The following is a 24808-nucleotide window of genomic DNA, read 5'->3' as shown; positions in this document are numbered from 1 at the left end:
CGCCTGAACCCTGCAAGCGTGAGCTGCAGGTACAGGTGCAAGCAGTGGACAGGAGAAGAGCGGAGAGACCAAGGAGGGGCATATCTATGGATCTGATCTGTGAAGAGATATCATTAAACTGGTTACATAATCCTCTGCCACTGTTTTGGGCAAAGAGCTGAACTGAATATATACCTATATGGCAGATAAAAAAAAAAAACTTTTTTAAAGACAGACATGAAATTAACCACCATAAAAAAATAAAATAGTGATACTGCACTCCAAACTAATGCTCAAAAAAATCAGGAGAGGTTTTAATTCATGGTACATACAGGAATGAAGGTAATAAAATTAACCACCATGCTGATTGATTTTCTATAAAGATCAATAAAACGGTAGCAACTTGCAGAGGCAAAATCTGCGTCAAGCAGATCACTTGCTGACCAGAGGAACCTCAATCAGTAAGGAGTCTCTGTTTTTTTTTAAATCCCATCAAATACTATCTAGCAGGAGTTTGTGAAATAGGTAGTTTATACAACCGGGCCAATTCACATACGATATCAGTGTATTTATAATCAGGTCCCCAGTTTTGCAAACCATGTTTGTAGTGTTATCCCTGAGCAGGCTTAGACTCTCTTCAGAGAAGGATGGATCTCATACAGCAAAGAAAGACGTAAAAACATATACCCAAGTGGGAGACTCATAGCTGCAGCAACATTGTGTAATTTTCCACTAAATACGAGGTCTGCCTGGGAAGTATCCAGTCATTGTTAAGATAACGAGAACGGTTTGACCAACATTGATGTAATCTGGCAGCTAAGGAGAGTGGTCTGCAATGCGCATGCGTGAACAATGACGACGTCACTGTACTAGTCAGTGGGGGCGCTACACAGCACTAAGTGAGCATATGTACTTTGTGGCCATCACATTCAAAATGACTGAACGAGTAGAGCAAAGGACCTGCATCAAATGTTGCCTTAAGCTTGAACATTTCTCTGCAAAAACTGTTTGGGTGATTCAAAAGGCTTTGGGGGAAGATCCAATGAGTGCAGATTTGTCGCTCTGCAACTTTTGGCTTTTCCCAAAACTAAAATCACCTTTTAAATGGAAGTGATTTCAAACCATTGATGATATTCAGGTAAATACGACGAAGCAGTTGATGGTGATTCCAGATCAGATTGTTTTGAACAGTGGGAGAGACGCTGGGAGAACTGTGTGAGGTCCCAAGGTGCCTACCTTGAAGGGGACTGGGGCGTCATTGTCCTATGTACAATGTTGCTTGTATCTTCTTCAATAAATGTCTCTGTTTTTCCTATTACATTGCTGGATACTTTCTGGACAGACCTCATACACATACATTTACACGCACGTTATACATATATTCCTTATGCAGATACATTTGCATGCACCATACATAACATATTATGTATTATTTTATTTTTTTTAATTAATGTAGATAAGTGCAACCACAGCATCTTTAAATGCTGTTAAAGATAGGCAGATGTGAATAAAATACACAAGTACTTAGACAGGCAGTAATATCATTTAGCATGGGATGGGCTTGCAGGAATGCTAATTGCAAATTAATGCAGTTACCGTAAATAAACAAGACAGAAGATGGACAAAACAGGCAATTCTCTAACACTATAAATAATGCATGCAGCATAGATAGCCATGATGCTTGGACAGTGGTAGACTGGGTCTAAAAATATTGGTTGCCAGGAGGCAGAGGGGGCCCACCCACAGTTATAAGGCTATCATTTAATTTTAAATTTTTATTTAAGTGGACAGAAGGTACTATTAAAATTTTTGTGAAAAAAAATTAGATATATTTTTTTGTTGTTACAGTGTACATATATTGTACATATACTAAATATAAATACAGATTGTTATAATTTTTTTTTTAAATGTTTTTTAAATTTTTAAATACATGGTGGATATTTTTATAAAAGTGCAACAATTGCTATTTCAAGCTTTTGAAACATAAATAACGAAGCATTCGAATATTATATTTTACATTTTTACATTACATATGGTCAAATCCTCAGGTTACTTTAACAAAAATATTGGAATTTCAATAAAATGGAACTTGAGATATAAGATATGCACCGGCTGCACTGATTAGGAGGAGACTGTCAGCGCGGTCTTTCCTCCGTCGTGGTGTTACCCAAGCGTGTCTTCGTCTCCGCATGAGACGTCACAGTCTACAGGTGCATGGCAGTGGAGGAGCAAGTCTAACACTATGCGGTGATGCTGATCGTAGTGTAAAGAGATTATTGTGGGCTAAAGGTGCAGCTGCTTTGGGTCCCCCAGTGGTCACTTTTGCCCCGCTGCCGAGTTGAGTTAAAGAAGGCAATTTTTTTAACATTGTTGTTTAAAGGGGCCCACTTCATCAGTGGCCCACAAGGCTCATTTGCCACTGGTTAAGCTGACACCCTGGCCAGTCCGCCACTGTGCTTGGATGTCCTTCAAGTAAATATAATATATGTATTCCTCCAGCTATTTGTTTACAACCCGTCATTTTTGGCGTATAATTCCTTTGTCAATTGCCCACAGTTCCCAGTTTAACAAATAAACCACCATGTCTTTTTTAACATTAATTTTTAGATTCTTTCTGGTCAATTAAGTCATTTTAATTAATATATATATATATATATATATATATATATATATTCCAAGTTTATATATTGATTACATATACTATATTAATTTGAATGAGTGTGAATATGTATAAATCAGGACATGTTATTTTAGAGTTCATAGCGTGTGTTCTCCTAGTTCCTCGGGACTTACAGGTTATCACCTCAGCATCAACTGGGAGGCCTGAAATTAAAGGAGGAAGATGACAATAAAAAGTGTTTTCACAGGAACATCACAGTGTAACGCGGATGGTGTGAAGGAATGCAGATATGTGGACGCTTGGGAGCTGTCGCTGTAAAGGCTGCAAAACCCCCACTTATGAAAAAGGCCTTTATTTTACAGAAAGCTAATTATAAATGTACTTGGTTTATTGTAAAAAGGAGATGCAATTGCAATTTAAATAACCACTAAAGTCATCCAGACCATTTCATCTCAATGATGTGATCTGGGTACAGTGATCCTGTCACTTTAACCCTTCAATGTAAAACAGTAATGCTTATATTGAAGGGTTAAACAGGGTCATCGTGACAACCACTAGAGACCGCTTTTACCTCCAAAACTGAGTCAAACTTGGTCCTGCAATCAAGTAATGCTCATAGAAGCATCTGATTGGAGAAGTGCGGCGTTGGGCTCTACATGTGTATCTTGCCCATCTGTGCTTCTCTATGAGAAGTATTGGAAGATATCTGCAGGCATGCTAACCAATAATGGAGGAAGAGCTGGTGGCTATAGCGTAGGAGTCTCGACACTGGAAAAAAAGGCGAGTAAGCTTTAGTTAGCTTTCATCTTTACTAAAAAGGGGGATGGTGGGGGGTGGACAGTGTTCACAGTGATAGAAGGGAAGTTATAGTCCACCCAAAAAAATCTTTATTATTGTGACTACAGGCAGGGCCGGATTAACATAGGGGCTGATGGAGCTGCAGCTCCAGGCCCAGGCCCATGGATTAGGCCCATTGATTTAAAAAAAAAAAAAAAAAAGATTTTTTTAAATTTTTTTTTTACACACTACTCTTAGGTTTGCCAGGTATTTCTCATGTATTTCTTATGGTTGCCAGGTATTTCTCAGGTATTTGAGCCTGTCTAGCTGGTGCCGGTATTGCAGTAATACCGGCAATAGAAATGTCTATCTCAGTATAAGCAGAGATTATTCTGCAATACCAGCGCCAGCCAGTAGGTTTTTGCTGTTTGTGTGGAGAGAGGCAGGGATAAGAAGTTACAGCATCTCCCTCCCTGCCTCTCTCTACTCACTGATCTGCGGGGAGCAGCTCTGCACAGAGAGTCCAGACAGCAGCTCCGAGCCTGCGAGACATGGGGATGGTGAGAGACTTGGGACACTGGGGTACATGGGGATCCTAAAACACTAGGGACACAGTGGCCCCATGTCTCCCAGTGCCCCTGATGTCTCTCAGTGTCCCCATGTGTCCCTGGTGTCTCTCAGTGTCCCTATTGTCTGTGCCCCTAGTCTCTCAGTGTCCCCTAGTCTCTCAGTGTCCCAATGTCTCTAAGTGTCCCCTAGTGTCCTAGTGACATCGGGACACTGGGAGACATGGGGACACAGACTCTAAGGGACACTGGGAGACATGGGGATACAAACACTAGGGGACACTGGGCGACATGGGGACACCGAGAGACATGAGGACACTGTCCATAGTGTTCCAGTGTCCGTAGTGTTTCAGTGTTTCCTAGTCTCCCAAAGTCCCCTAGTCTCCCAGTGTCTCAGTGTCCCAATGTCTCCCAGTGTCTTCATGTCTCCTAGTGTCTCAGTGTCCCCTAGTATAAAAGAAAAAATCTCAGGCACTTGCTGTGATAGATTTAAGCAGGTTTATTGGACACCACAATGTTTTTACCTGTACCCAGGTCTTTATCAAGTCTCTAGTGTCCCCTATGTATCACAGTGCCTCAGTGCCCCATGTCTCCCAGTGTCCCCTTGTGTCCCAAAGTCACCCAGTGTCCCCATGTGTCCCAGTTTCCCCAAGAGTCTCAGTCTCCCCAGGTCTCCCAGTGTTTCCTAGTATTTCAGTGTCCCTATATCTCCCAGTGTCCCAATGTCCCCTAGTGACATGGGGACACTGGGAGACATGGGGACACAAACACTAAGGGACTGGGAGACATGGGGACACAGACATGCCCCCTTTTTGTGTATGTTCGCCCCTTTCGGTAGTTCTGGTTATGTGATTTGTGTCAGTGGCCCACCCTTTTACCCTGCCCATAGACTTCCTGCTTCACTGGACACTGCTGTTAGGGGTATGGGTTTATTTGAAAGATGAAAGCGTGAGATTAGCATAGGGTATGTGTTTTCTCATAGCTGCATCCTATGAGTTTCCCTCCAGCACCATCTCCATCAGATACATGACGCTTAGGAGGTGGGACTGTTTTAGTGTTTTTGGTCAATAAGATTTTGTAATTAGGCCCATTATAATTGTCAGCACCAGGCCCACTGGGCTCTTAATCTGGCCCTGACTACAGGTTCCCTTTAAAGAGACACTCTAAGCAAACAACCACTACAGGTCAAACACCCACTCATTATTCTTCTCAGCATGCCAGTTACTATTATTAATTAAATAGTGCCAACATATTAACCCCTTCACCTCAGCACACCTGTGTACGATTGCCAGAGTATGCATTCATACCCCACAATCTGGTATACACAATTTTGTTTGCGTATTATGCCTATTGTAACTTCTAAAAATTACAGCATGGCAACATTGAAAGCAACCAAGCTGTGAACTTCATAGTGCTGAACACAGACTGACTGTCTGTGTTCAGCTCTCTATAGCCAGGGCCGGTGCTAGGATTTTTAGTTACACAGGCGAAGATGCATTTTGGCGCCCCCAACCCTCATTAAAAAAAAAAAATGCATCTTCACCTGTGTGTCTTTCCTCCCAAGCCACAGGCACACAGGCATCATTTTTTAGTCACACAGTCAAAGTCATACAGGTACACTGTCATACAAAGACAGCAATAATCATACAGAGACATACAGACACATACAGTCAGAGACATACAAGCAGAGACATACATGCATACATGCATACAGAAACATACATACAAAGACATTCAGGCACATACATACAGACATACAGGCATAAAGAAACATACATACAGAGACATACAGGCATACAAAGACATACACACATACAGATACATGCATGCATACAGAGACATAACGTCATACAGACACATTCATATAGACAGGCATACAGACACATACATACATACAGAGGCATACCGTCATACAGACACATACATACATACAGAAACATGCATACAAAGACATACAGGCATACAGAGACACACAGACACACACATACGTACATACAGAGACATAAAGGCATACAGTTACATACATGCCTACAGAGACATATATACAGACATTCAGAGACAAACATACATCCAGTTACATACATGCATACAGAGACATACAGAAACATACGTACAAGACAAACAGGCATACAGACACATACATACATACAGAGGCATACCATCATACAGATACATACATACATACAGACAGGCATACAGAAAAATACATACTCACACACACCGACAGACACACTCACTCACACACAAACTCATAGACACACTTACACACACACTGACAGACACACATACTGACAGACACACACACACTCACTCACACACACACACTGACAGACACACACAAACTCACAGACACACATACACACTGACATACACACTCACACACACCGACAGACACACTCACTCACACACAAACTCATAGACACACTTACACACACACTGACAGACACACACACACTGACAGACACACACACACACTCACTCACACACATACACACTGACATACACACTCACACACAAACTCATAGACACACTTACACACACACTGACAGACACTCACACTCACATGCACACACACAGTAATTATTAAAGTAATTACTAATAAATTACATTTAAATGTCCCACCCAGCCTCCCTACCTGGAGTGCTGGCGTGGGTCTCTCATTGGTGGTCCAGTGAGGCTGCTGCGCGGCGTGCGGCTGAAGTTGATTAGGAGGCGGCGAGGGAGCTCTCTGATCTCTCTGACCGGCTCCCTCGCAGGCTGTTTTCTGATGCCGCGGGAGCCGGAATATGACGTCATATTCCGGCTCCCGCGGCATCAGCAAAAGGCGCGCGAGGGAGCCGGTCAGAGAGATCAGAGAGCTCCCTCGCCGCCTCCTAATCAACTTCAGCCGCACGCCGCGCAGCAGCTCCGGGGATCCAGGAGGTGACCAGGCAGGAGGGAGCACTTCCCTCCTGCCGGTCACTGGAATTTTGCGCCCCCAGAGCCGGTGCGCCCTAAGGCGGCCGCCTGTGCCGCCTTATGGACGCGCCGGCCCTGTCTATAGCAGCTCTTCTCTTCACAGCTGCTACAGTTCCTGTCTGATGAGAGGGGGAGAGGGCTGCAACCTCTCTTTTCCAGTTACACACTGACCTTGAATGGCTGCTGCCCCTAATGAGATAGCTGTAGCCTGTATTCTTTAAAAAATTTTCCCCCATTAGATAAGGATGCTGGGAAAAGTGAAGGGTGCTGTAGCCACTCCATTTTTATTCTTATTTGGCTACAGTCCAAAGGTGTGGGGAAGAGGGAGGGGGTCTGTCATTGCTCATCTGCTCTCTCCCTTTATTCACAGGGAGCTGCTGGATACAATAAAATGACAGCCAGCCACCCAGCTGGAGGGGAAGCTAATTGGAGGGTTGCTGAGGCTGGTTGGGGCTGCAGAGTGATAGTGTGCTGTAACTCCTGGAAGCATGCAGCACACTTTTCCCTGTTCCATACTATGTGATGTTACACTACACAGCATAATGGTGACTGCTGTCAGGGGTTAAAGCACACGATTGACACTGCACAACCAGGGTAAATGTGTGATTCTAACAGTGTGTGTGTGTGTGTGTAACAAATTCATCCTCACCTTGCGGTATCTGCGCTCAGCGGCCATGCGTCAGTGTACCTGACTCCTGCAACATGTTGGTGGACTGCTGCGGACCCACGTCAAATTATAGCCCCACGTCCGCCCACGGTGATGATGTCTGGGGTCAAAGGCCGATTTCGGACAATCAGAAGTGTAAAAGGCTTATTTAAACGCATTTTTACTTCTCCTCATTGCCCTGTCGTTGTTTCCCTAGTGGTTGTCCGAGATTGTATTTCTAAAAGCGTTTATTTCTGGTTATTGACTTTGGCTTCGTTTGACTTCCCTGTATTCTGGTACCCTTGACTTTTGGCTTTCCCTCATCGTTGTATGTCATTCTGTGTCCCCGACCTCGACAAGTGTTCTGACTATTCTTTGGTACGTTAAGTCTGGCCATTCTAAGACCCGGTAAGACGTTAGCCGTTAGTCCTAGGCGTGTTACAGTTCTACGTACTGGATCAACTGACATTAATCCTGACATTACGACATAGCCATAGATCCTGTAGAATTGTGTCAGCACATAGCAGCTTGCGAGAGAAAGCTAGAGGAGAATTATCACCATATGGATCAAATTGCTCAGGCTTTCAGTGCGCTTCTTATTCGAACAGCGCATCTACAGCCTGAGGTTTCTCTAACTATGTCACCTCCGCCTAATGTACCTCCACCTACAGTACATAAGGCACCTACCAACTCCCTATCTTCTCCCCCGCATTTTGATGGTAATGTTCAAGAATGCCGGGTATTTTTGAATCAAATTGAGTATCATTTTAAGGCCTCACCAGGATCTTTTCCCTCAGATAGAGCTAAGATTGGTTACCTAATGAACCAACTTAAAGGTAAAGCCTTAGCTTGGGCCAATCCATTTTGGGGGAGTAACAGGAGTATTGCACAAAATTACCAGGAATTCCTTGCGGAATTCAAATTAACATTTGAACAATTAGGCAGGGAGGTTGACGCCTCCACTCCCCTAATGAATATCAGACATGGGAACAGGTCTATCTCAGATAATGACATAGAATTTTGCACTTTGGCTTCTGAGGTAGACTGGACTAATAGCGGGTTAATCTCTGCATTTAAAAAAGGGTTATTCGAAGAAATTCTGGATGAGATTGCTGCCAAAGATCTACCTAAAAAATTTAATGAATTTATCACATTTGTCATGCAAATTGATAATAGACTTAGAACCAGAGAAACTACCAAAAATAGAACAAGACGTATGGCTATGTCATTAGCACCTAGTTTTTCCAGACCATTTGTCCCTGACCTCCCTGTACAGTACAAACCCAAATCTATGCAGTTGGGGGTCACTAGACTGTCAGAGGCAGAAAGACAATATAGGAGAAAAGAGGGTCTATGCCTATACTGCAGTAGAAAAGGACATAGGAGGAGTGCTTGTCCCATACGTCTGAAAAACATCCACACCTAAGAACCTTAAGGGGACAGGTCTTAGGTGTGATGGATACGTCCTCTGAGAATAACAAAAATAGATTCCTCCTTGATATTATGGTCAAATGTAACATAAATAACTTTTCATGCAAAGCCCTGATGGACACAGGTGCGGCAGGAAACTTCATTGCTGTACATTTTGTTAAATAAAATGCTATACCTATCAAGGAGAGATTATCACCTCTGCCCGTTGAAGCTATTGATGGGAGACCTCTCTCTCAACCCTTAATTACCCACGAAATCTTGCCCATTAACATTTCAATTGGTGCCTCACACAAGGAAGACATAACATTCCCAATAATTGCTTCTCCTTCTTGCCCCATCATATTAGGCTTTCCTTGGCTTACTAAGCACAATCCTCATATTGACTGGGCAAGAGGGGAAATATTGGAGTGGGGCAAGGACTGTACTGAGAGATTTATGTTGCTCATTACCAAAAGAGTGGGCATCATAACATTACCCACCATTACCCACCCACCACTACACCTCAGGCCTCCGAAGTTCCTATACAATACTGGGAGGTTAATGAGGTATTCAGTAAGAGTCAGACCAATATTCTACCTCCTCACAGATCATATGACTGTTCCATAAATCAGCTACCTGGCACTATGCCACCCAAGGGAGCAGTATATGCCTTAACTCCACAGGAGAGTAGAATAATGGAAGAGTACATCAAAGACTAACTAAGTAAAGGCCACATACGTAAATCATCCTTGCCTGCTGGTGCAGGGTTCTTTTTTGTATCTAAAAAAGATGGTGAATTACGTCCATGCATTGACTACAGGGAATTAAACAAAATCACCATTAAAAATGCCTATCCCATTCCCCTTATATCAGAATAGTTTGACAGACTCCAGGGTGCTAAAGTCTTTACCAAACTTGTCCTCAGGAATGCGTACAATTTGGTAAGGATCATGAGTGGAAAACAGCATTTAATACTAAAAGTGGGCACTATGAGTACCTTGTGATGCCCTTCGGGTTATGCAATGCTCCGGCCGTGTTCCAGGACTATATTAATGATGCACTCAGGGACTATATTTATTAATTTGTCCTAGTCTATCTGGATGACATCCTTATTTATTCCCCTAACCTTCAGACTCACCACAAATGGGTCAAACAAGTATTGCAAACTTTACTTAAAAAAACAACTTTATTGTAAACTGGGAAAATGCATCTTTGATCAGACTGAAGTACAGTTTTTAGGGTATAACATTATTGCCTCTGCTTTTCAGATGGACCCTCATAAACTCTAAGCTGTTCTACATTGGCCATTGCTCAAATGGACTAAAAGCCATTCAAAGGTTTATTGGGTTTGCCAATTATTACAGGAGATTTATCAAAGGATTCTCATTTGTGATAGCCCCCATCACCAATATGACAAGCAAGCAGTATGATATGGTCTAAGGAGGCTAAAGAAGCGTTTGAACTCCTCAAACAAAGGTTTGCTTCTGGTGACATATTTATACATCCTGACACCAGCAAACCCTCATACTGGAGGTTGATGCCTCCGAAACTAGGCATGTGCATGGGAAAAAATTTCGGTTCGGTTCAGCATTCTGAAATTCTGGATTCAGCCACTTCAGCCACTTCAGCCACTTCAGCCACTTCAGCCACTTCAGCCACTTCAGCCACTTCGGAAATTCGTCTTCCACGGTTTCAGGGAGTTATCTACCAAAAGGCTGAAAGACCTAAATTGGTCTTTCAGCCAAATGTACTAATAATAAGTAAAAATTACTTAGTATTAGTAAATTTTGCCCCTACTCGCTATACCGCGAGTAGGGGCATGTCTAGTAAACAGTGAGAAGCCTGTGACTGCTCACTGTTTAAAAAAAAAAAATAGTGCCCTCACCCCTGAGCGGTGGGTGGGGGCCCTAAACAAGAATAAGGGGGGGACCTAGTGTCCTCCCCCTGGCCCCCACCCCTGAGTGGCAGATGGGGGCCCTAAATACTAATAAGGGGGGACCTAATGTCCTCCCCCCTGGCCCCCACCCCTGAGCGGCGGGTGGGGACCCTAAATTGTAATAAGGGGGGGGGACCTAGTGTCCTCCCCCCTGGCCCCCACCCCTCAGCGGTGGGTGGGGGCCCTAAACACTAATAAGGGGGGGGACCTAATGCCCTCCCCCCTGAGCGGCGGGTGGGGGCCCTAAATTGTAGTAAGGGGGGGGACCTAGTGTCCTCCCCCATGGCCCCCACCCCTCAGCGGCGGGTGGGGGCCCTAAATACTTATAAGGGGGGGACCTAAGGTCCTCCCCCCTGGCCCCCACCCCTGAGCAGCGGTGGGGGCCCTAAAAAAAATGTTTCCCCCGAGGTGACTAGGGGTCCCCAAACCCCTAGTCACCCCCTCCCCCCAATACAACTTATCCCCCTACCTACCCCCCTCACCCTAAAAACTAATGAGGGAGGGACCTTTAACTAAGTACCTGTAAAAAAAACAAAAACAAAAAAAAACTTACCATTCGATGTTTTCTTTCTTCTAAAATCTTTTTTCAGCCCCAAAAAAGGCCAAATAAAAAAAACCATAACCGACGCAATTATAAAAAAAAAAAAAAAACGAGCGCAAAAAAAAATATTTCAAACCAACCAATCAGATTGCTGTGACAGTTAAATGTAGAGACTTACCTGTCAGTCTCTTCATATACCTGTCAGAGCACTCTGATTGGATGGCTTAAACCTACCAATCAGAGTGCTCTGAGCCTAATTGCAGGGTGGGGCAAAGGTTGCTCACTGTTTAATAGACATGCCCCTACTCACGGTATAGCGAGTAGGGGCATAATTTACTAATACTAAGTAATCTTTACTTAGTATTAGTAAATTTGGCTGAAAGACCAATTTAGGTCTTTCAGCCTTTTAGTAGATAGCTCCCTAATACCGTGGGAATTAGGGAGTTATCTACTTATTCATTCCTGTCATTACACTGACTGGCCAAGTAACTTACATTTTATATGAATGTATGTTACTTGATTGTTGTAAGTGTTGCAAATGCTTACAGCTGAATCCTGGCTATGTTTGTATACTTTTTATTTAAAATTGTATGCAATGTAACATTCTTCTTCTTTCACTGGGTAAGTATATTGGTACTTAGGCAATACTGTGCTTCGGCAACTTCAGAACTTTGGCAACTTCAGAACTTTGGCAACTTCAGAACTTTGGCAACTTCAGAACTTTGGCATTTCGACACTTCGGCATTTCGACACTTCGGCATTTCGACACTTCGGCATTTCGACACTTCGGAAATTCGGTAATTTCGGAACCTCGGCAATTCGGACATTCGGAAGTACCCAAATGTCCGAATTGGGACCGAAACGAATTGCACATGTCTATCCGAAACTGGGGTAGGGGCTGTTCTCTCTCAGAGGGAGAGTCAGGATACCCATTTGCATCCATGTGGGGTATCCTGACTCTCCCTCAGAGAGAAAGTTGTCTCCTGCGGAGCGTAATTATGATATTGGCAACAGAGATGTTTGGCCATTGGACTAGCGCCTAAAGAGTGGCAACATCTTTTAGAGGGTTTCAAGGACCCCCTTTTGATCATTACTGATCACAAGAATTTGGTTTATATAGGGGAATGCTAAACGACTATCTCCTAGACAGGCTAGATGTTCTTTGTTCCTGTCTCACATTGACTTTCTCATAACTTACAGACCTGGTCCCAAAAACGTGAAGGCGGGTGCCTTATCTAGACAGTTTGATACTTAATCTATACAAGAACAAGAGTCATCCCCTATTATTCCACCAGAGTGTATCATCGCTTCCACTGTCCTTTCCTTGTTCTCTCCTCTGCTTGGCCCTATCATGGAAGCTTAGTCTCAGGGGCCATGCAATAAACCATTGGATAAATTATTTGTTCCATTGGGTGAAACGGAAAATGTCATGAGGGTGTTCCACAACAACGTGACTGCTGGACACCCAGGCATTAATAAATCCATATCCGCGATCATAAGATCATTTTGGTGGGATTCTCTCAGGAAAGACGTTAAAGAATATGTGCAGGCATGTTCTGTTTGTGCAGTTTCTAAGGTACCTCATAAGCTTCCATGTCGATTGTTACATCCACTTCCCGTACCCAGTATCCCATGGTCCCTCTTGTCCATGGACTTCATCGTGGAACTTCTTAGTTCTAATGGCTATACCACCATCCTTATGGGATTGACTGCTTTTCCAAGATGGCTCATTTTTTTTCACTCAAAAAATTGCCATCATTTCAAGACCTGGTTCTTATATTTATACGTAAAAAATTGTCCGACTACATGGCATTCCTTACAATATTTTATCTGACAGAGGTTCTCAGTTTGTGTCTCGATGTTGGAGGGCTTTCAATAAACAGTTGGGCATTGAATTATCATTTTCTTACCATTTCCAAACCAATGGCACGGCAGAGAGGGCTAACCAGTCATTAGAATTGTATTTGCGTTGTTTTGTTAATAGCATTCAAGATAATTGGTCCGAATTACTATCCTGGGTTGAGTTTGCTAGGAACAATGCTAATCATGACTCTTCTGGTCATAGCCCATTCTTTGTTAATAACGGTCGCCATCCTACTGTTCTGCTATCTGTGTTCTCTGACACAGCTATCCCTGCTTTGGATGAGCACCTTGCTTCTATTCGTGATACGTGGACCAAAGTTCACTCCGCTCTCGAAACTGCAGCTGATCGTTTCAAATTTCATGTGGACAAACGGCGGGGTGCCAACCCTGTTTACCAAGTGGATGAGAGGGTGTGGTTATCATCATGCAACATTAAACTTAAAGTTCCTAGCATGAAGTTTGCTCCCAGATTCCTTAGTCCATTTCGTATCCTTCATAGAATTAATCTTGTTTTGTATTCTCTGGCTCTCCCTTCCTCATTACACATTCCTAACACGTTTCATGTTTCTTTGCTCAAACCACTTATTTGCAATAAGTATACTGTTCCAAGTGTTCCGCTGGCCCCGTTGGTTGTTTCTGGCCAGGAGGAGCATGAAGTCTCTTTCATAATCGATATTCAGCGGTATCTGCACTCAGCGGCCATGCGTCAGTGTACCTGACTCCTGCATCATGTTGGTGGACGCCGGCAGCTGTGGATCCACGCCAAATTATAGCCCCATGTCCGCCCACGGTGATGATGACGTCGGCGTGCATGTGACGTCACGCGGGAGATGCGCGCTCACATTCTGGGGTCAAAGGCCGATTTTGTGCCAATCAGAAGTGTAAAAGGCATATTTAAATGCACTTTTACTTTCCCTCATTGCCCTGTCGTGGTTTCTCTAATGGTTGTCCGAGAGTGTATTTCTGAGCGTTTATTTCTGGTTATTGACTTTGACTTCGTTTGACTTCCCTGTATTCTGGTATCCTTGACTTTTGGCTTTCCCAAATCATTGTGTCTCATTCTGTGTCCCCGACCTCGGCAAGTATTCTGGCTATTCTTTGGTACGTTAAGTCTGGCCATTCTAAGGCCTGGTAAGACATTACCTGTTAGTCCTAGGTGTGTTACAGTTCTACGTGCTGGATCAACTTGTAATCCTGACAGTGTGTGTGTGTGTGTCAGTGGGGGGTATCTGACACCATGTATATCTGTGTATGTGTCTGACAGTGTATGTTACTTGCAGTAAATGTCTGTGTGACAGTGTGTGCCTTTCAAAATTTATATGTGTGTATGTGTCTGACAGTGTGTTTTGGTCTGTGTGAGTATGTATATAACTCTGACATTGTGTATCTTTCTCTCTGTGAATCTTCAGCAAATGGCATTTATTCACTAAACTATGAATTACTGCAAACCGAAATTAACAGCAACATTCTGAAAAAATACCAATCTAGTGAGAATTGGAGATTTTTTTTCTAATCAGCTATTTTGGCATGTTATGCAATTCAGATTACAATTTATTTTGCTTAGTGAATAAACCCATAAATGTGTGTATTCTTCATATGTGTAATGTGTCAAATTTTTACTTTTATTATCTTTGCATGTATTGTAATGCATTATCTATAGAATGCATAAAAATAGCTTGGAATATCACTTTAAGAATAATTATATATATATTAATGATAATATTGTCAAATTTTGGCATTGATTTTGAAAACATGACTAATAATGCAAACACATGTCTTTTATTGAAGTATAGTGATCATATGAAGCCATTTATTATCACCTAGTTGTTTGGATCCTTTTTAAATAATAGAAAGCACCCAAATGGCCCTGATCAAAAGTTTACCTAATCTTGAATGTTTGACCTTGTTACAGACACACAAGCTGACAAACACAGGTTAAAATGGCAAGTAAAGGTAATTTCCCACACCTGTGGCTTTTTAAATTGCAATTGGTGTCTGAATATAAATAGTCAATGAGTTTGTTAGCTCTCATGTGGATGCACTGAGCAGGCTAGATACTGAGCCATGGGGAGCAGAAAAGAACTGTCAAAAGGTAAAGAAACTTTATAAAGATGGAAAAGGATATAAAAAGATATCCAAAACCTTAAAAATGCGAGTCAGAACTGTTCAATCGCTTATTAAGAAGTGGAAAATTGGGGAATTTCTTCATACCAAGCCAAGGTAAGGAAGACCAAGAAAGATTTCAGCCACAACTGCCAGAAGAATTGTTCGGGATACAAAGAAAAACCCACAGGTAACCTCAGGAGAAATACAGGCTGCTCTGGAAAAAGACAGTGTGATTGTTTCAAGAAGCACAATACAACGATACTTGAACAAAAATAAGCTGCATGGTCGAGTTGCCAGAAAGAAGCCTTTACTGCGCCAATGCCACCAAAAAGCCCAGGTACAATATGCCCAACAACACCTTGACATGAATAACATGTTTCCCTCAAACCGGCTACAGCAATAAAAGAAAAATAGTATATCGTCGGACAGTGCCATTGCCAGTGACTCCACCATAGCTACTACATCTGCTTTACCATATAAGCTCAGACTTGAGCAAAGTACTGAGCCAGTACTACAAAGAAATCCTTAGGTGGTAATTATTCCACTCACACCTGGTTCATAGAGCAGTGTGGCTGCTCTATTTATTGTAAGTACGTTCCATTTTTACCTTTTGCACTATTTTATTCACTGAGGACACTATGGGCCCTCTTTTGTGCTTTTGTCTTTCATAAATCCTGCACTCCATACATCACCAGAAGGATATCCTACATGTGGGGAGTTTAAATACCACTGTATTCTGTTTTACTCAGAGCTGGTTAAAGCTCTTTTTATTGTAAGTTAGCACTCTCAGGACTTCAGTGTTTGTCTGTAGCTGCAGGTGTCATACGTTATTGTACCATTGGTCCGCTTTTTTCCTTTATGTTTTTTATATGCTGACATGCATTTGAGTCGTTGTACAAAGTATTGAAGAATCACCTATTGTCCAGCTATATCCTACATGTAGGGAGTTTCAAATACCACTGTATGCTATTTTACCTAGAGCTGGGCATAGCTCTACTGATTGTGAGTTGGCATTTTTCTCTTCTGTGTTGTCCGTGACACTATCCTTAACGGTTGTGCACTATTGGTCTTCCTTTTTGTCTAATTTTGTTTTTCATACCACTGAGGACCTCATCAAGAACCTAAGAAGACCTACCCAAGACCCCCTTGTGTATTTTCAGAGACTTGTCTTTTTACTACCTCCCATTCCACCTAGCGCACCCTGTATTTTTGTTGTTTCCTGCTCCCAGATTTATTGAAGGGTTTGAGGGTTGCCCTTCCCCTCAGGTGTGCAGCTCCTTTCACCTCTGTGATCAGTACTGTAGCGCTGTTCCACCCCAAATTCTATTTCTCTAAGTTATAACACCTTGACATGCCTCACAGCTTCTGGCACACTGTAATTTGGAGTGACGAGACAAAAATAGAGTTTTATGGTCATAACCATAAGCGCTATGTTTGGAGAGGGGTCAAAGAAACTTCTGGTGAAAAGAATACCATCCTGACTGTGAAGCATGGTGGTGACTCACTGATGTTTTGGGGTTGTGTGAGCTCTAAAGGCTTATGAATCCCATAAGAAATAAAATAAATGTTTTTTACCTACTCACTCATATACTTCCTGATTTGACACAAACACACATCCTCACTGATTTGGCACACTCTGACACAGGGACGTGTCTATTGCGAGGCAAACAAGGTATCTTTGGGCAGCACTTTGCAGGGGGCGGCAAAAAAAGCCGCCCCAAATGCCCAGGCAGATCTCTTGTTTGTCTCGTGTCCTGGGGGGGTCAACAGCAAGCCGACTGGCCACTTTTCAGCTCCCCTAGGAGGGCGGTGGGCAGTGGGCAGCGAGGGAGCATACTCATCTGAGCTCTTCCTGCTCAGCTCCCTCCGTGCCACTTAATGAAGGCGGGAGCCGGAATATAACGTCCCTCCGGCTCCCGGCATCACTAAGCGGGCGCGCAAGCTGAGAAGGAAGATTAAAGTTCCCTCGCCGTCTACTCAGCCTGTCCACCCCCTGCCTGCCCGACCAGCAGCCCCACTGGACCGCAGATAAGTAATCCACTCCAGCTCTCCCAGGGAGGCTGGGTGGATTTAAAATAAAATGTGGGTGTTGGGAGAAATGTGTATGTGTCTGTAAGTGAATGTGTGTGTGTGTGTGTGCGTGTATGTGTCTGTAAGTGAATGTGTGTGTGTGTGTGCGTGTATGTGTCTGTAAGTGAATGTGTGTGTGTGTGTGCGTGTATGTGTCTGTAAGTGAATGTGTGTGTGTGTGCGTGTGCGTGTATGTGTCTGTAAGTGAATGTGTGTGTGTGTGTGCGTGTATGTGTCTGTAAGTGAATGTGTGTGTGTGTGTGCGTGTATGTGTCTGTAAGTGAATGTGTGTGTGTGTGTATGCGTCTGTAAGTGAATGTGTGTGTGTGTGTGTGCGTGTGTGCGTCTGTAAGTGAATGTGTGTGTGTGTGTGCGTGTATGCGTCTGTAAGTGAATGTGTGTGTGTGTGTGCGTGTGTGCGTCTGTAAGTGAATGTGTGTGTGTGTGTGTGCGTGTGTGCGTCTGTAAGTGAATGTGTGTGTGTGTGTGTGCGTGTGTGCGTCTGTAAGTGAATGTGTGTGTGTGTGTGCGTCTGTAAGTGAATATGTGTGTGTGTGCGTCTGTAAGTGAATGTGTGTGTGTGTGTGTGCATGTGTAAGTGAATGTGTCTGTGAGTGAGCATGTATGTGTGTGTCTGTGAGTGAGCGTGTATGTGTGTGTCTGTGAGTGAGCGTGTATGTGTGTGTCTGTGAGTGAGCGTGTATGTGTCTGTGAGTGAGCGTGTATGTGTCAGTCAGTGAGCGTGTATGTGTCAGTCAGTGAGCGTGTATGTGTCAGTCAGTGAGTGCGTGCATCTGTCATTGAGAGTGTGTGTATGTCATTGTTTGTCAGTGTATATGAGAGTGAGCGTCTGTCAGTGAGTGAGCGTCTGTCAGTGAGTGAGCGTCTGTCAGTGAGTGTATGTGTCTGTCAGTGAGTGAGCGTCTGTCAGTGAGTGAGCGTCTGTCAGTGAGTGAGCGTCTGTCAGTGAGTGAGCGTCTGTCAGTGAGTGAGCGTCTGTCAGTGAGTGAGCGTCTGTCAGTGAGTGAGCGTCTGTCAGTGAGTGAGCGTCTGTCAGTGAGTGAGCGTCTGTCAGTCAAAGTGCGGCCTTGACAGGAAGGGGTGGGGAAAATGTAAATTTCAGGGGTGCCCGAGCACCGTCCTAAATACACCACTGCAGACACACACAGGGACTTATTAGCCGCGAGGCAAACAAGGCATTTGCCTTGGGCGGCATTTTCCAGGGGGTGGGGAAAAAAAGCCGCCCCCAAATACCCAGGGCAAATGTCTTGTTAGCCTTGAGGCTAACAGTCCAGGCAAGCGGGCGGCTAAGTAAAAATCCATGCGGGCGGCACTGGCAAGTGAGCACTTTCCCCTGAGCTCTCTGCTCAGCTCCCTCACGCGCCGCAGAGTGATGCAGGGAGCCGGAATATTCCGGCTCCCGGCATCACTCTGCGGCGCGCGAGGGAGCTGAGCAGAGAGCTCAGGAGAAAGTGCTCTCTCACCAGCGCCGCACGCCCACCCAGCAGCCACTGGACCCCCGGGAAAGGGAGAACCCCTCCCCCCCAGCATTCCCAAAGGTAAGGAGGCTGGGGGGTTGAATAAAAAAAAAAAAACACAAGTGAGTGTGTTAGTGAGTGAGTGTGTTAGTTTGTCTGTGTGTGTGTGTCAGTTTGTGAGGGAGTGTGTCAGTTTGTGAGGGAGTGTGTCAGTTTGTGAGGGAGTGTGTCAGTTTGTGAGGGAGTGTGTCAGTTTGTGAGGGAGTGTGTCAGTTTGTGAGGGAGTGTGTCAGTTTGTGTGGGTTTGTGTCAGTTTGTGAGGGAGTGTGTCAGTTTGTGAGGGAGTGTGTCAGTTTGTGAGGGAGTGTGTCAGTTTGTGAGGGAGTGTGCCAGTTTGTGAGGGAGTGTGTCAGTTTGTGAGGGAGTGTGTCAGTTTGTGAGGGAGTGTGTCAGTTTGTGAGGGAGTGTGTCAGTTTGTGAGGGAGTGTGTCAGTTTGTGAGGGAGTGTGTCAGTTTGTGAGGGAGTGTGTCAGTTTGTGAGGGAGTGTGTCAGTTTGTGAGGGAGTGTGTCAGTTTGTGAGGGAGTGTGTCAGTTTGTGAGGGAGTGTGTCAGTTTGTGAGGGAGTGTGTCAGTTTGTGAGGGAGTGTGTCAGTTTGTGAGGGAGTGTGTCAGTTTGTGAGGGAGTGTGTCAGTTTGTGAGGGAGTGTGTCAGTTTGTGAGGGAGTGTGTCTGTCAGGGAGTGTGTCTGTCAGGGAGTGTGTCTGTCAGGGAGTGTGTCTGTCAGGGAGTGTGTCTGTTAGTGAGAGTGTATGCGTGTCTGTTAGTGAATGTGTGTGTCTGCCAGTGACTGTATGTGCCTGTTAGTGAGTGTGTATGTCTGTTAGCTAGTGTATGCGTGTCTGTCAGTGAATGTGTGTGTATTTAGAAGGCGGGGCAGGGGGAAGGGTGGGGTGGTGCGGGTGGGGGGGGGACGCCTGAGTTTTGTCCACAAAACCAGGATACACCACTGCACACACATTTACTGACAGACACACACTGACAGATACACATTCACTGACAGACACACACTCACTGAAAGACACAAAAACACTCACTGACAGGTGCACACACACTCACTAACAAACACCCACATTCACTCACTGACAGACACACATACACTCACTGAGACACAGAAACTCAGACAGACACACATTCACTGACAGACACACACTAAGACAAGCACACACACACATTCACTGACAGACACACTCACAGACACACACACACACTGATACTGACATACTCACACTCACTTTTGTTTTGTTTTTTTATTTAAATTTACCCCTTACTTTGGGAGAGCTTGAGTGGATTATTTTTGCCTGGGGTACAGTAGGGTACAGTGGGGCTGATGTCCCTCGGGTCCAGTGGGGCTGATGTCCAGGAAGGCAGGCAGAAGCATAGTGGAGGCATCGAGGAAGCTTTAATTTCCTTGCTCTGTTCCCTTACACGCTGCTTTGCGATGCAGAGGCTGGAGTGATGTCATATTTCAGCTCCCAGCATCACCACAGGGCGCGCAAAGAAGCACAGCAATGAGTGCACACAGATCAGCGATCCCTCGCCACCCGGCTAGAATATGTGCAACCGCCCACCTTGGTGGGGTCCTAAAGTGGCCAGCCGAGCAGCTCTTGCACCCCCCCATGAAAGAGGCTAACAAGGCATCTGCTAAGTGTTTGAAAGTGCTGCCGAAGGCAAATGTCTTGTTAGCCTCACACTAAATACAGCCCAGGGTGTTACTAGCGAGAGAGACGCACACATCATATTTACAGTTCAGCAAAGATAGCAAACCTAAAGTACTACTTTTCCCATAAGCTCGACAAACAAATTTGACTTGCTGAGAATCATGGGATATGTAGTCCACAAGTGTACACAAGTGAAGCCGACTAATGAGCATAGTTGAGCGCATGCAATGTGACTAGTGACCGATACCTGAATATGGAATGCCTTCGCCTTGAAGATCCTGTATTACTAGCAGCTGTGGAGCCATACCTTATTATCATGGCAACACAGGCTACACCAAGACAGCAATAATCTAGAGAGGAAGAAGTCAGCAACAAACACTATACAGAGCAAAGACCTTCCATCTGTTCATTAAAGGAACACTATAGGGTCAGGAACACAAACATGTATTCCTGACCCTATAGTGTTAAAGCCACCATCTAGCCCCCCTGATCCCTGCTTGCCCTCCTAAATATAATAAAATATTATCTTTATTCCAGTCAGCTGCTGTTAGCTCTGCCCCTGATCTGACATAATCAGAAGTGGTGGTCTGAGCCAACCACAATGCTTTCTCATAGAATTGGCTGAGACTATCAAGGAGGCAGATCAGGGGCAGAGCCAGCACAATCCAAACACAGCCCTGTCCAAGCAGCATCTCCTCATAGAGATACATTGAATCAATGCATCTCTATGAGGAACTGTCAGAGTCTCCATGCACAGGGTGGAGATGCTGAGTGGCAGTGCTGCACAGTGTGCAGCACTACCCTAGGAAGCACCTCTAGTAGCCATCTGAGGAGTGCCCAGTGGAGTTATCCCTAGGCTGTAATGTAAACACTGTCTTTGAAAAGACAGGGTTTACTGAAAAAAGCCTGATGGAAATGATTATGCTCACCACAGCAAATACAATATAGAAACATAGAATGTGACAGCAGATCATAGGCGTGCACCCAGGGCCGGCCTTAGGCATTTAGACGCCCTGTGCGAAAAATCTTCACAGCGCCCCCCCCCCCCCCCCCCCGTCATCCATGTATGCTGTTATGTTTGTGTTGTCTGTGTATGTAATAGTACGTGTGATGACTGTGTGTGATATGTATGCTATGTGTGATAATTGTAATGGGTATATTAACAGTGTGTGATATGCGTGTATTGGTTGTATGTGACACACACACACAGACACACACACAGAGTCAGACGGCCATACACACACAGGAAGACATCCACACACACACACAAGCAGACAGTCATACACACACACACACACACACACACACACAGGCAGACAGTCACACACACACAGACACACACAGGCAGACAGTCAGTCATACACACAGACACACACAGACAGTAATACACACAGACACGCACAGAGGCAGACAGTCATACACACACACACGCAGACAGTCATACACACAGACACACACAGGCAGAAAGTCATACACACAGACACACACAGGCAGACAGTCATACACACAGACACACACAGGCAGACAGTCATACACACAGACACACACAGGCAGACAGTCTTACACACAGAGGCAGACAGTCATACACACAGAGGCAGACAGTCATACACACAGAGGCAGTCATACACAGTCACACACACAGAGGCAGACAGTAATACACACAGACAAACACACAGATGCAGACAGTAACACACACAGACACACAGTGGCAGACAGTCATATACACACACACACACACGCAGACAGTCATACACACAGACACACAGAGGCAGACAGTCATACACACAGAGGCAGACAGTCATACACACAAAGGCAGTCATACACAGTCACACACACAGAGGGCAGACAGTAATACACACAGACAAACACACAGAGGCAGACAGTAATACACACAGACACACAGTGGCAGACAGTAATACACACAGACACACAGTGGCAGACAGTCATATACACACACACACACACACAGACACACAGAGGCAGTCATACACACAGACACACACAGAGGCAGACAGTAATACACACAGACACAGTGGCAGACAGTCATATACACACACACAGGCAGACAGTCATACACACACACACAGGCAGACAGTCATACATACACACACACACAGAGACACACACAGGCAGACAGTCATACACACAGACATACAGAGGCAGACAGTCATACACACACACAGAGGCAGACAGTCATACACACAGACACACAGAGGCAGACAGTCATACACACAGACACACAGAGGCAGACAGTCATACACACAGACACACAGAGGCAGACAGTCATACACACAGGCAGAGAGTCACACTCACCTGACAATCACACAGTTACCTGTGGAGTTCATTGTTGAGGCAGTGCAGCTCCTGGTGACTGTTTGGTGGGGAAGCAGGGACTCCTTCCTGCTTCCCCTGCAGCCGTTTTCCGGCGCTTTTAGCTCCGCCCCCGCCGCACGGTAAGCTCCGCCCCCGCTGCAAATGTAAAAAAAAAAAAAAAAAAAAATTTTTTTTTTTTTTTTTTTTTTAAACGGCTGTGCGGCCGCACGGCGCCCCCTGCTCCATGGCGCCCTGTGCGGCCGCACAGCTCGCACACCCCTAAGGCCGGCCCTGCGTGCACCCGAAGTGTGGCTGGGCACACTCTAATCCCCGTGGCCCGCGCGATGTGCCTCCCTCTGGGGTGAGGGAGATCGACCCACAGGCAGGGAGGGAGGCAGGAGAGGGCCCGGGGAGCTCTTGTCAGCAGCTCCGCCGGGTTCCTCTCGCGAGGTCGGAGCATTACCGTGGCAACGCTCAGATCTCGCGAGAGTAGAGTGAACTCTAGCCCCACAGGCTAGAGTTCACTCACCACTGGACCACCAGGGATGGCAGCAGCAGGGTCCCCCTCCCTATAAAAAGATAAGAAGGGAGGGGGTATATTAACTAAACAGTCCCCCCACCCCTACCCCACACAATACACACAAACCACTCCCACACATCACCCTTACACACAGCACCTTTACACATACACACACAGCACACACACACACACACTAACAGAACCCTTACACACACAGCACCCTTACACATACACAGCACCCTTACACACTAACAGCACCCTCACGCTAACAGCACCCTCACAAACACAGCCCCCTCACACACACAGCACCCTTACACACACACACACACCACCCTCACAAACACACACATCAACCTCACACACAGCACCCTTACACATACACACACACACACTAACAGCACCCTCACACACACACACAGTGCCCTCACACACACACACCACCATCACAAACAAACACACACATCATCCTTACACACACAGCACCCTTGCACACACACACACAGCACCTACACACACACACACACACACACACACAGTAGTGTGTGTGTGTGTGTGTATATATATATATATATATATGTGGCATGTGTGTTTGTGCTTTAGGGTGCACACCCTTATGCAATGGGCTGCACACGCCTATGCAGCAGATAAGAACCATTCGGCCCATTTAGTCTGCCCAATTTTCTAAATACCTTCACTAGTCCCTGGCCTTATCTTATAGCTAGGATAGCCTTATGCCTATCCCATGCATGCTTAAACTCCTTCACTTTGTTAACCTCTACCACGTCAGCTGGAAGGCTATTTTATGCATCCACTATCCTCTCAGTAAAGTAATAAACCTTTACCCCTCTAATTTAAGACTATGTCCTCTTGTTGTGGTAGTTTTTCTTCTTTTAAATACAGTCTCCTCCTTTACTGTGTTGATTCCCTTTATGTATTTAAATGTTTCTATCATATCTCCCCTGTCTCGTCTTTCCTCCAAGCTATACATGTTAAGTTCCTTTAACCTTTCCTGGTAAGTTTTATCCTGAAATCCATGAACTGCAATAAGCTATAGTGTCCCTTTAAACTTGTTCTTTAAATATATGTTTTAAAAATATTAAAGGCACATTGTAGTCACCAGAACATCTACAGTTTAATGTTGTTGTTCTAGTGTCTAGTATAGTCTGTCCCTGGAGGATTTGTAATGTAAACACTGCCTTTTCTCTACACTAGTGGCAGTCACTCAGACGGCCAGTAGATGTGCTTCCTGGGTTAGCGCTGCACAGTGTGACGCTGAACGCTCTCTATAGAGATGCATTGACTTTGA

Source organism: Pelobates fuscus, chromosome 3 (assembly GCF_036172605.1).
Source record: "Pelobates fuscus isolate aPelFus1 chromosome 3, aPelFus1.pri, whole genome shotgun sequence".
In the NCBI taxonomy this organism is placed as follows: domain Eukaryota; kingdom Metazoa; phylum Chordata; class Amphibia; order Anura; family Pelobatidae; genus Pelobates; species Pelobates fuscus.
The sequence above is the reverse complement of the archived record's forward strand: the minus strand, read 5'-3'. Positions refer to the sequence as shown.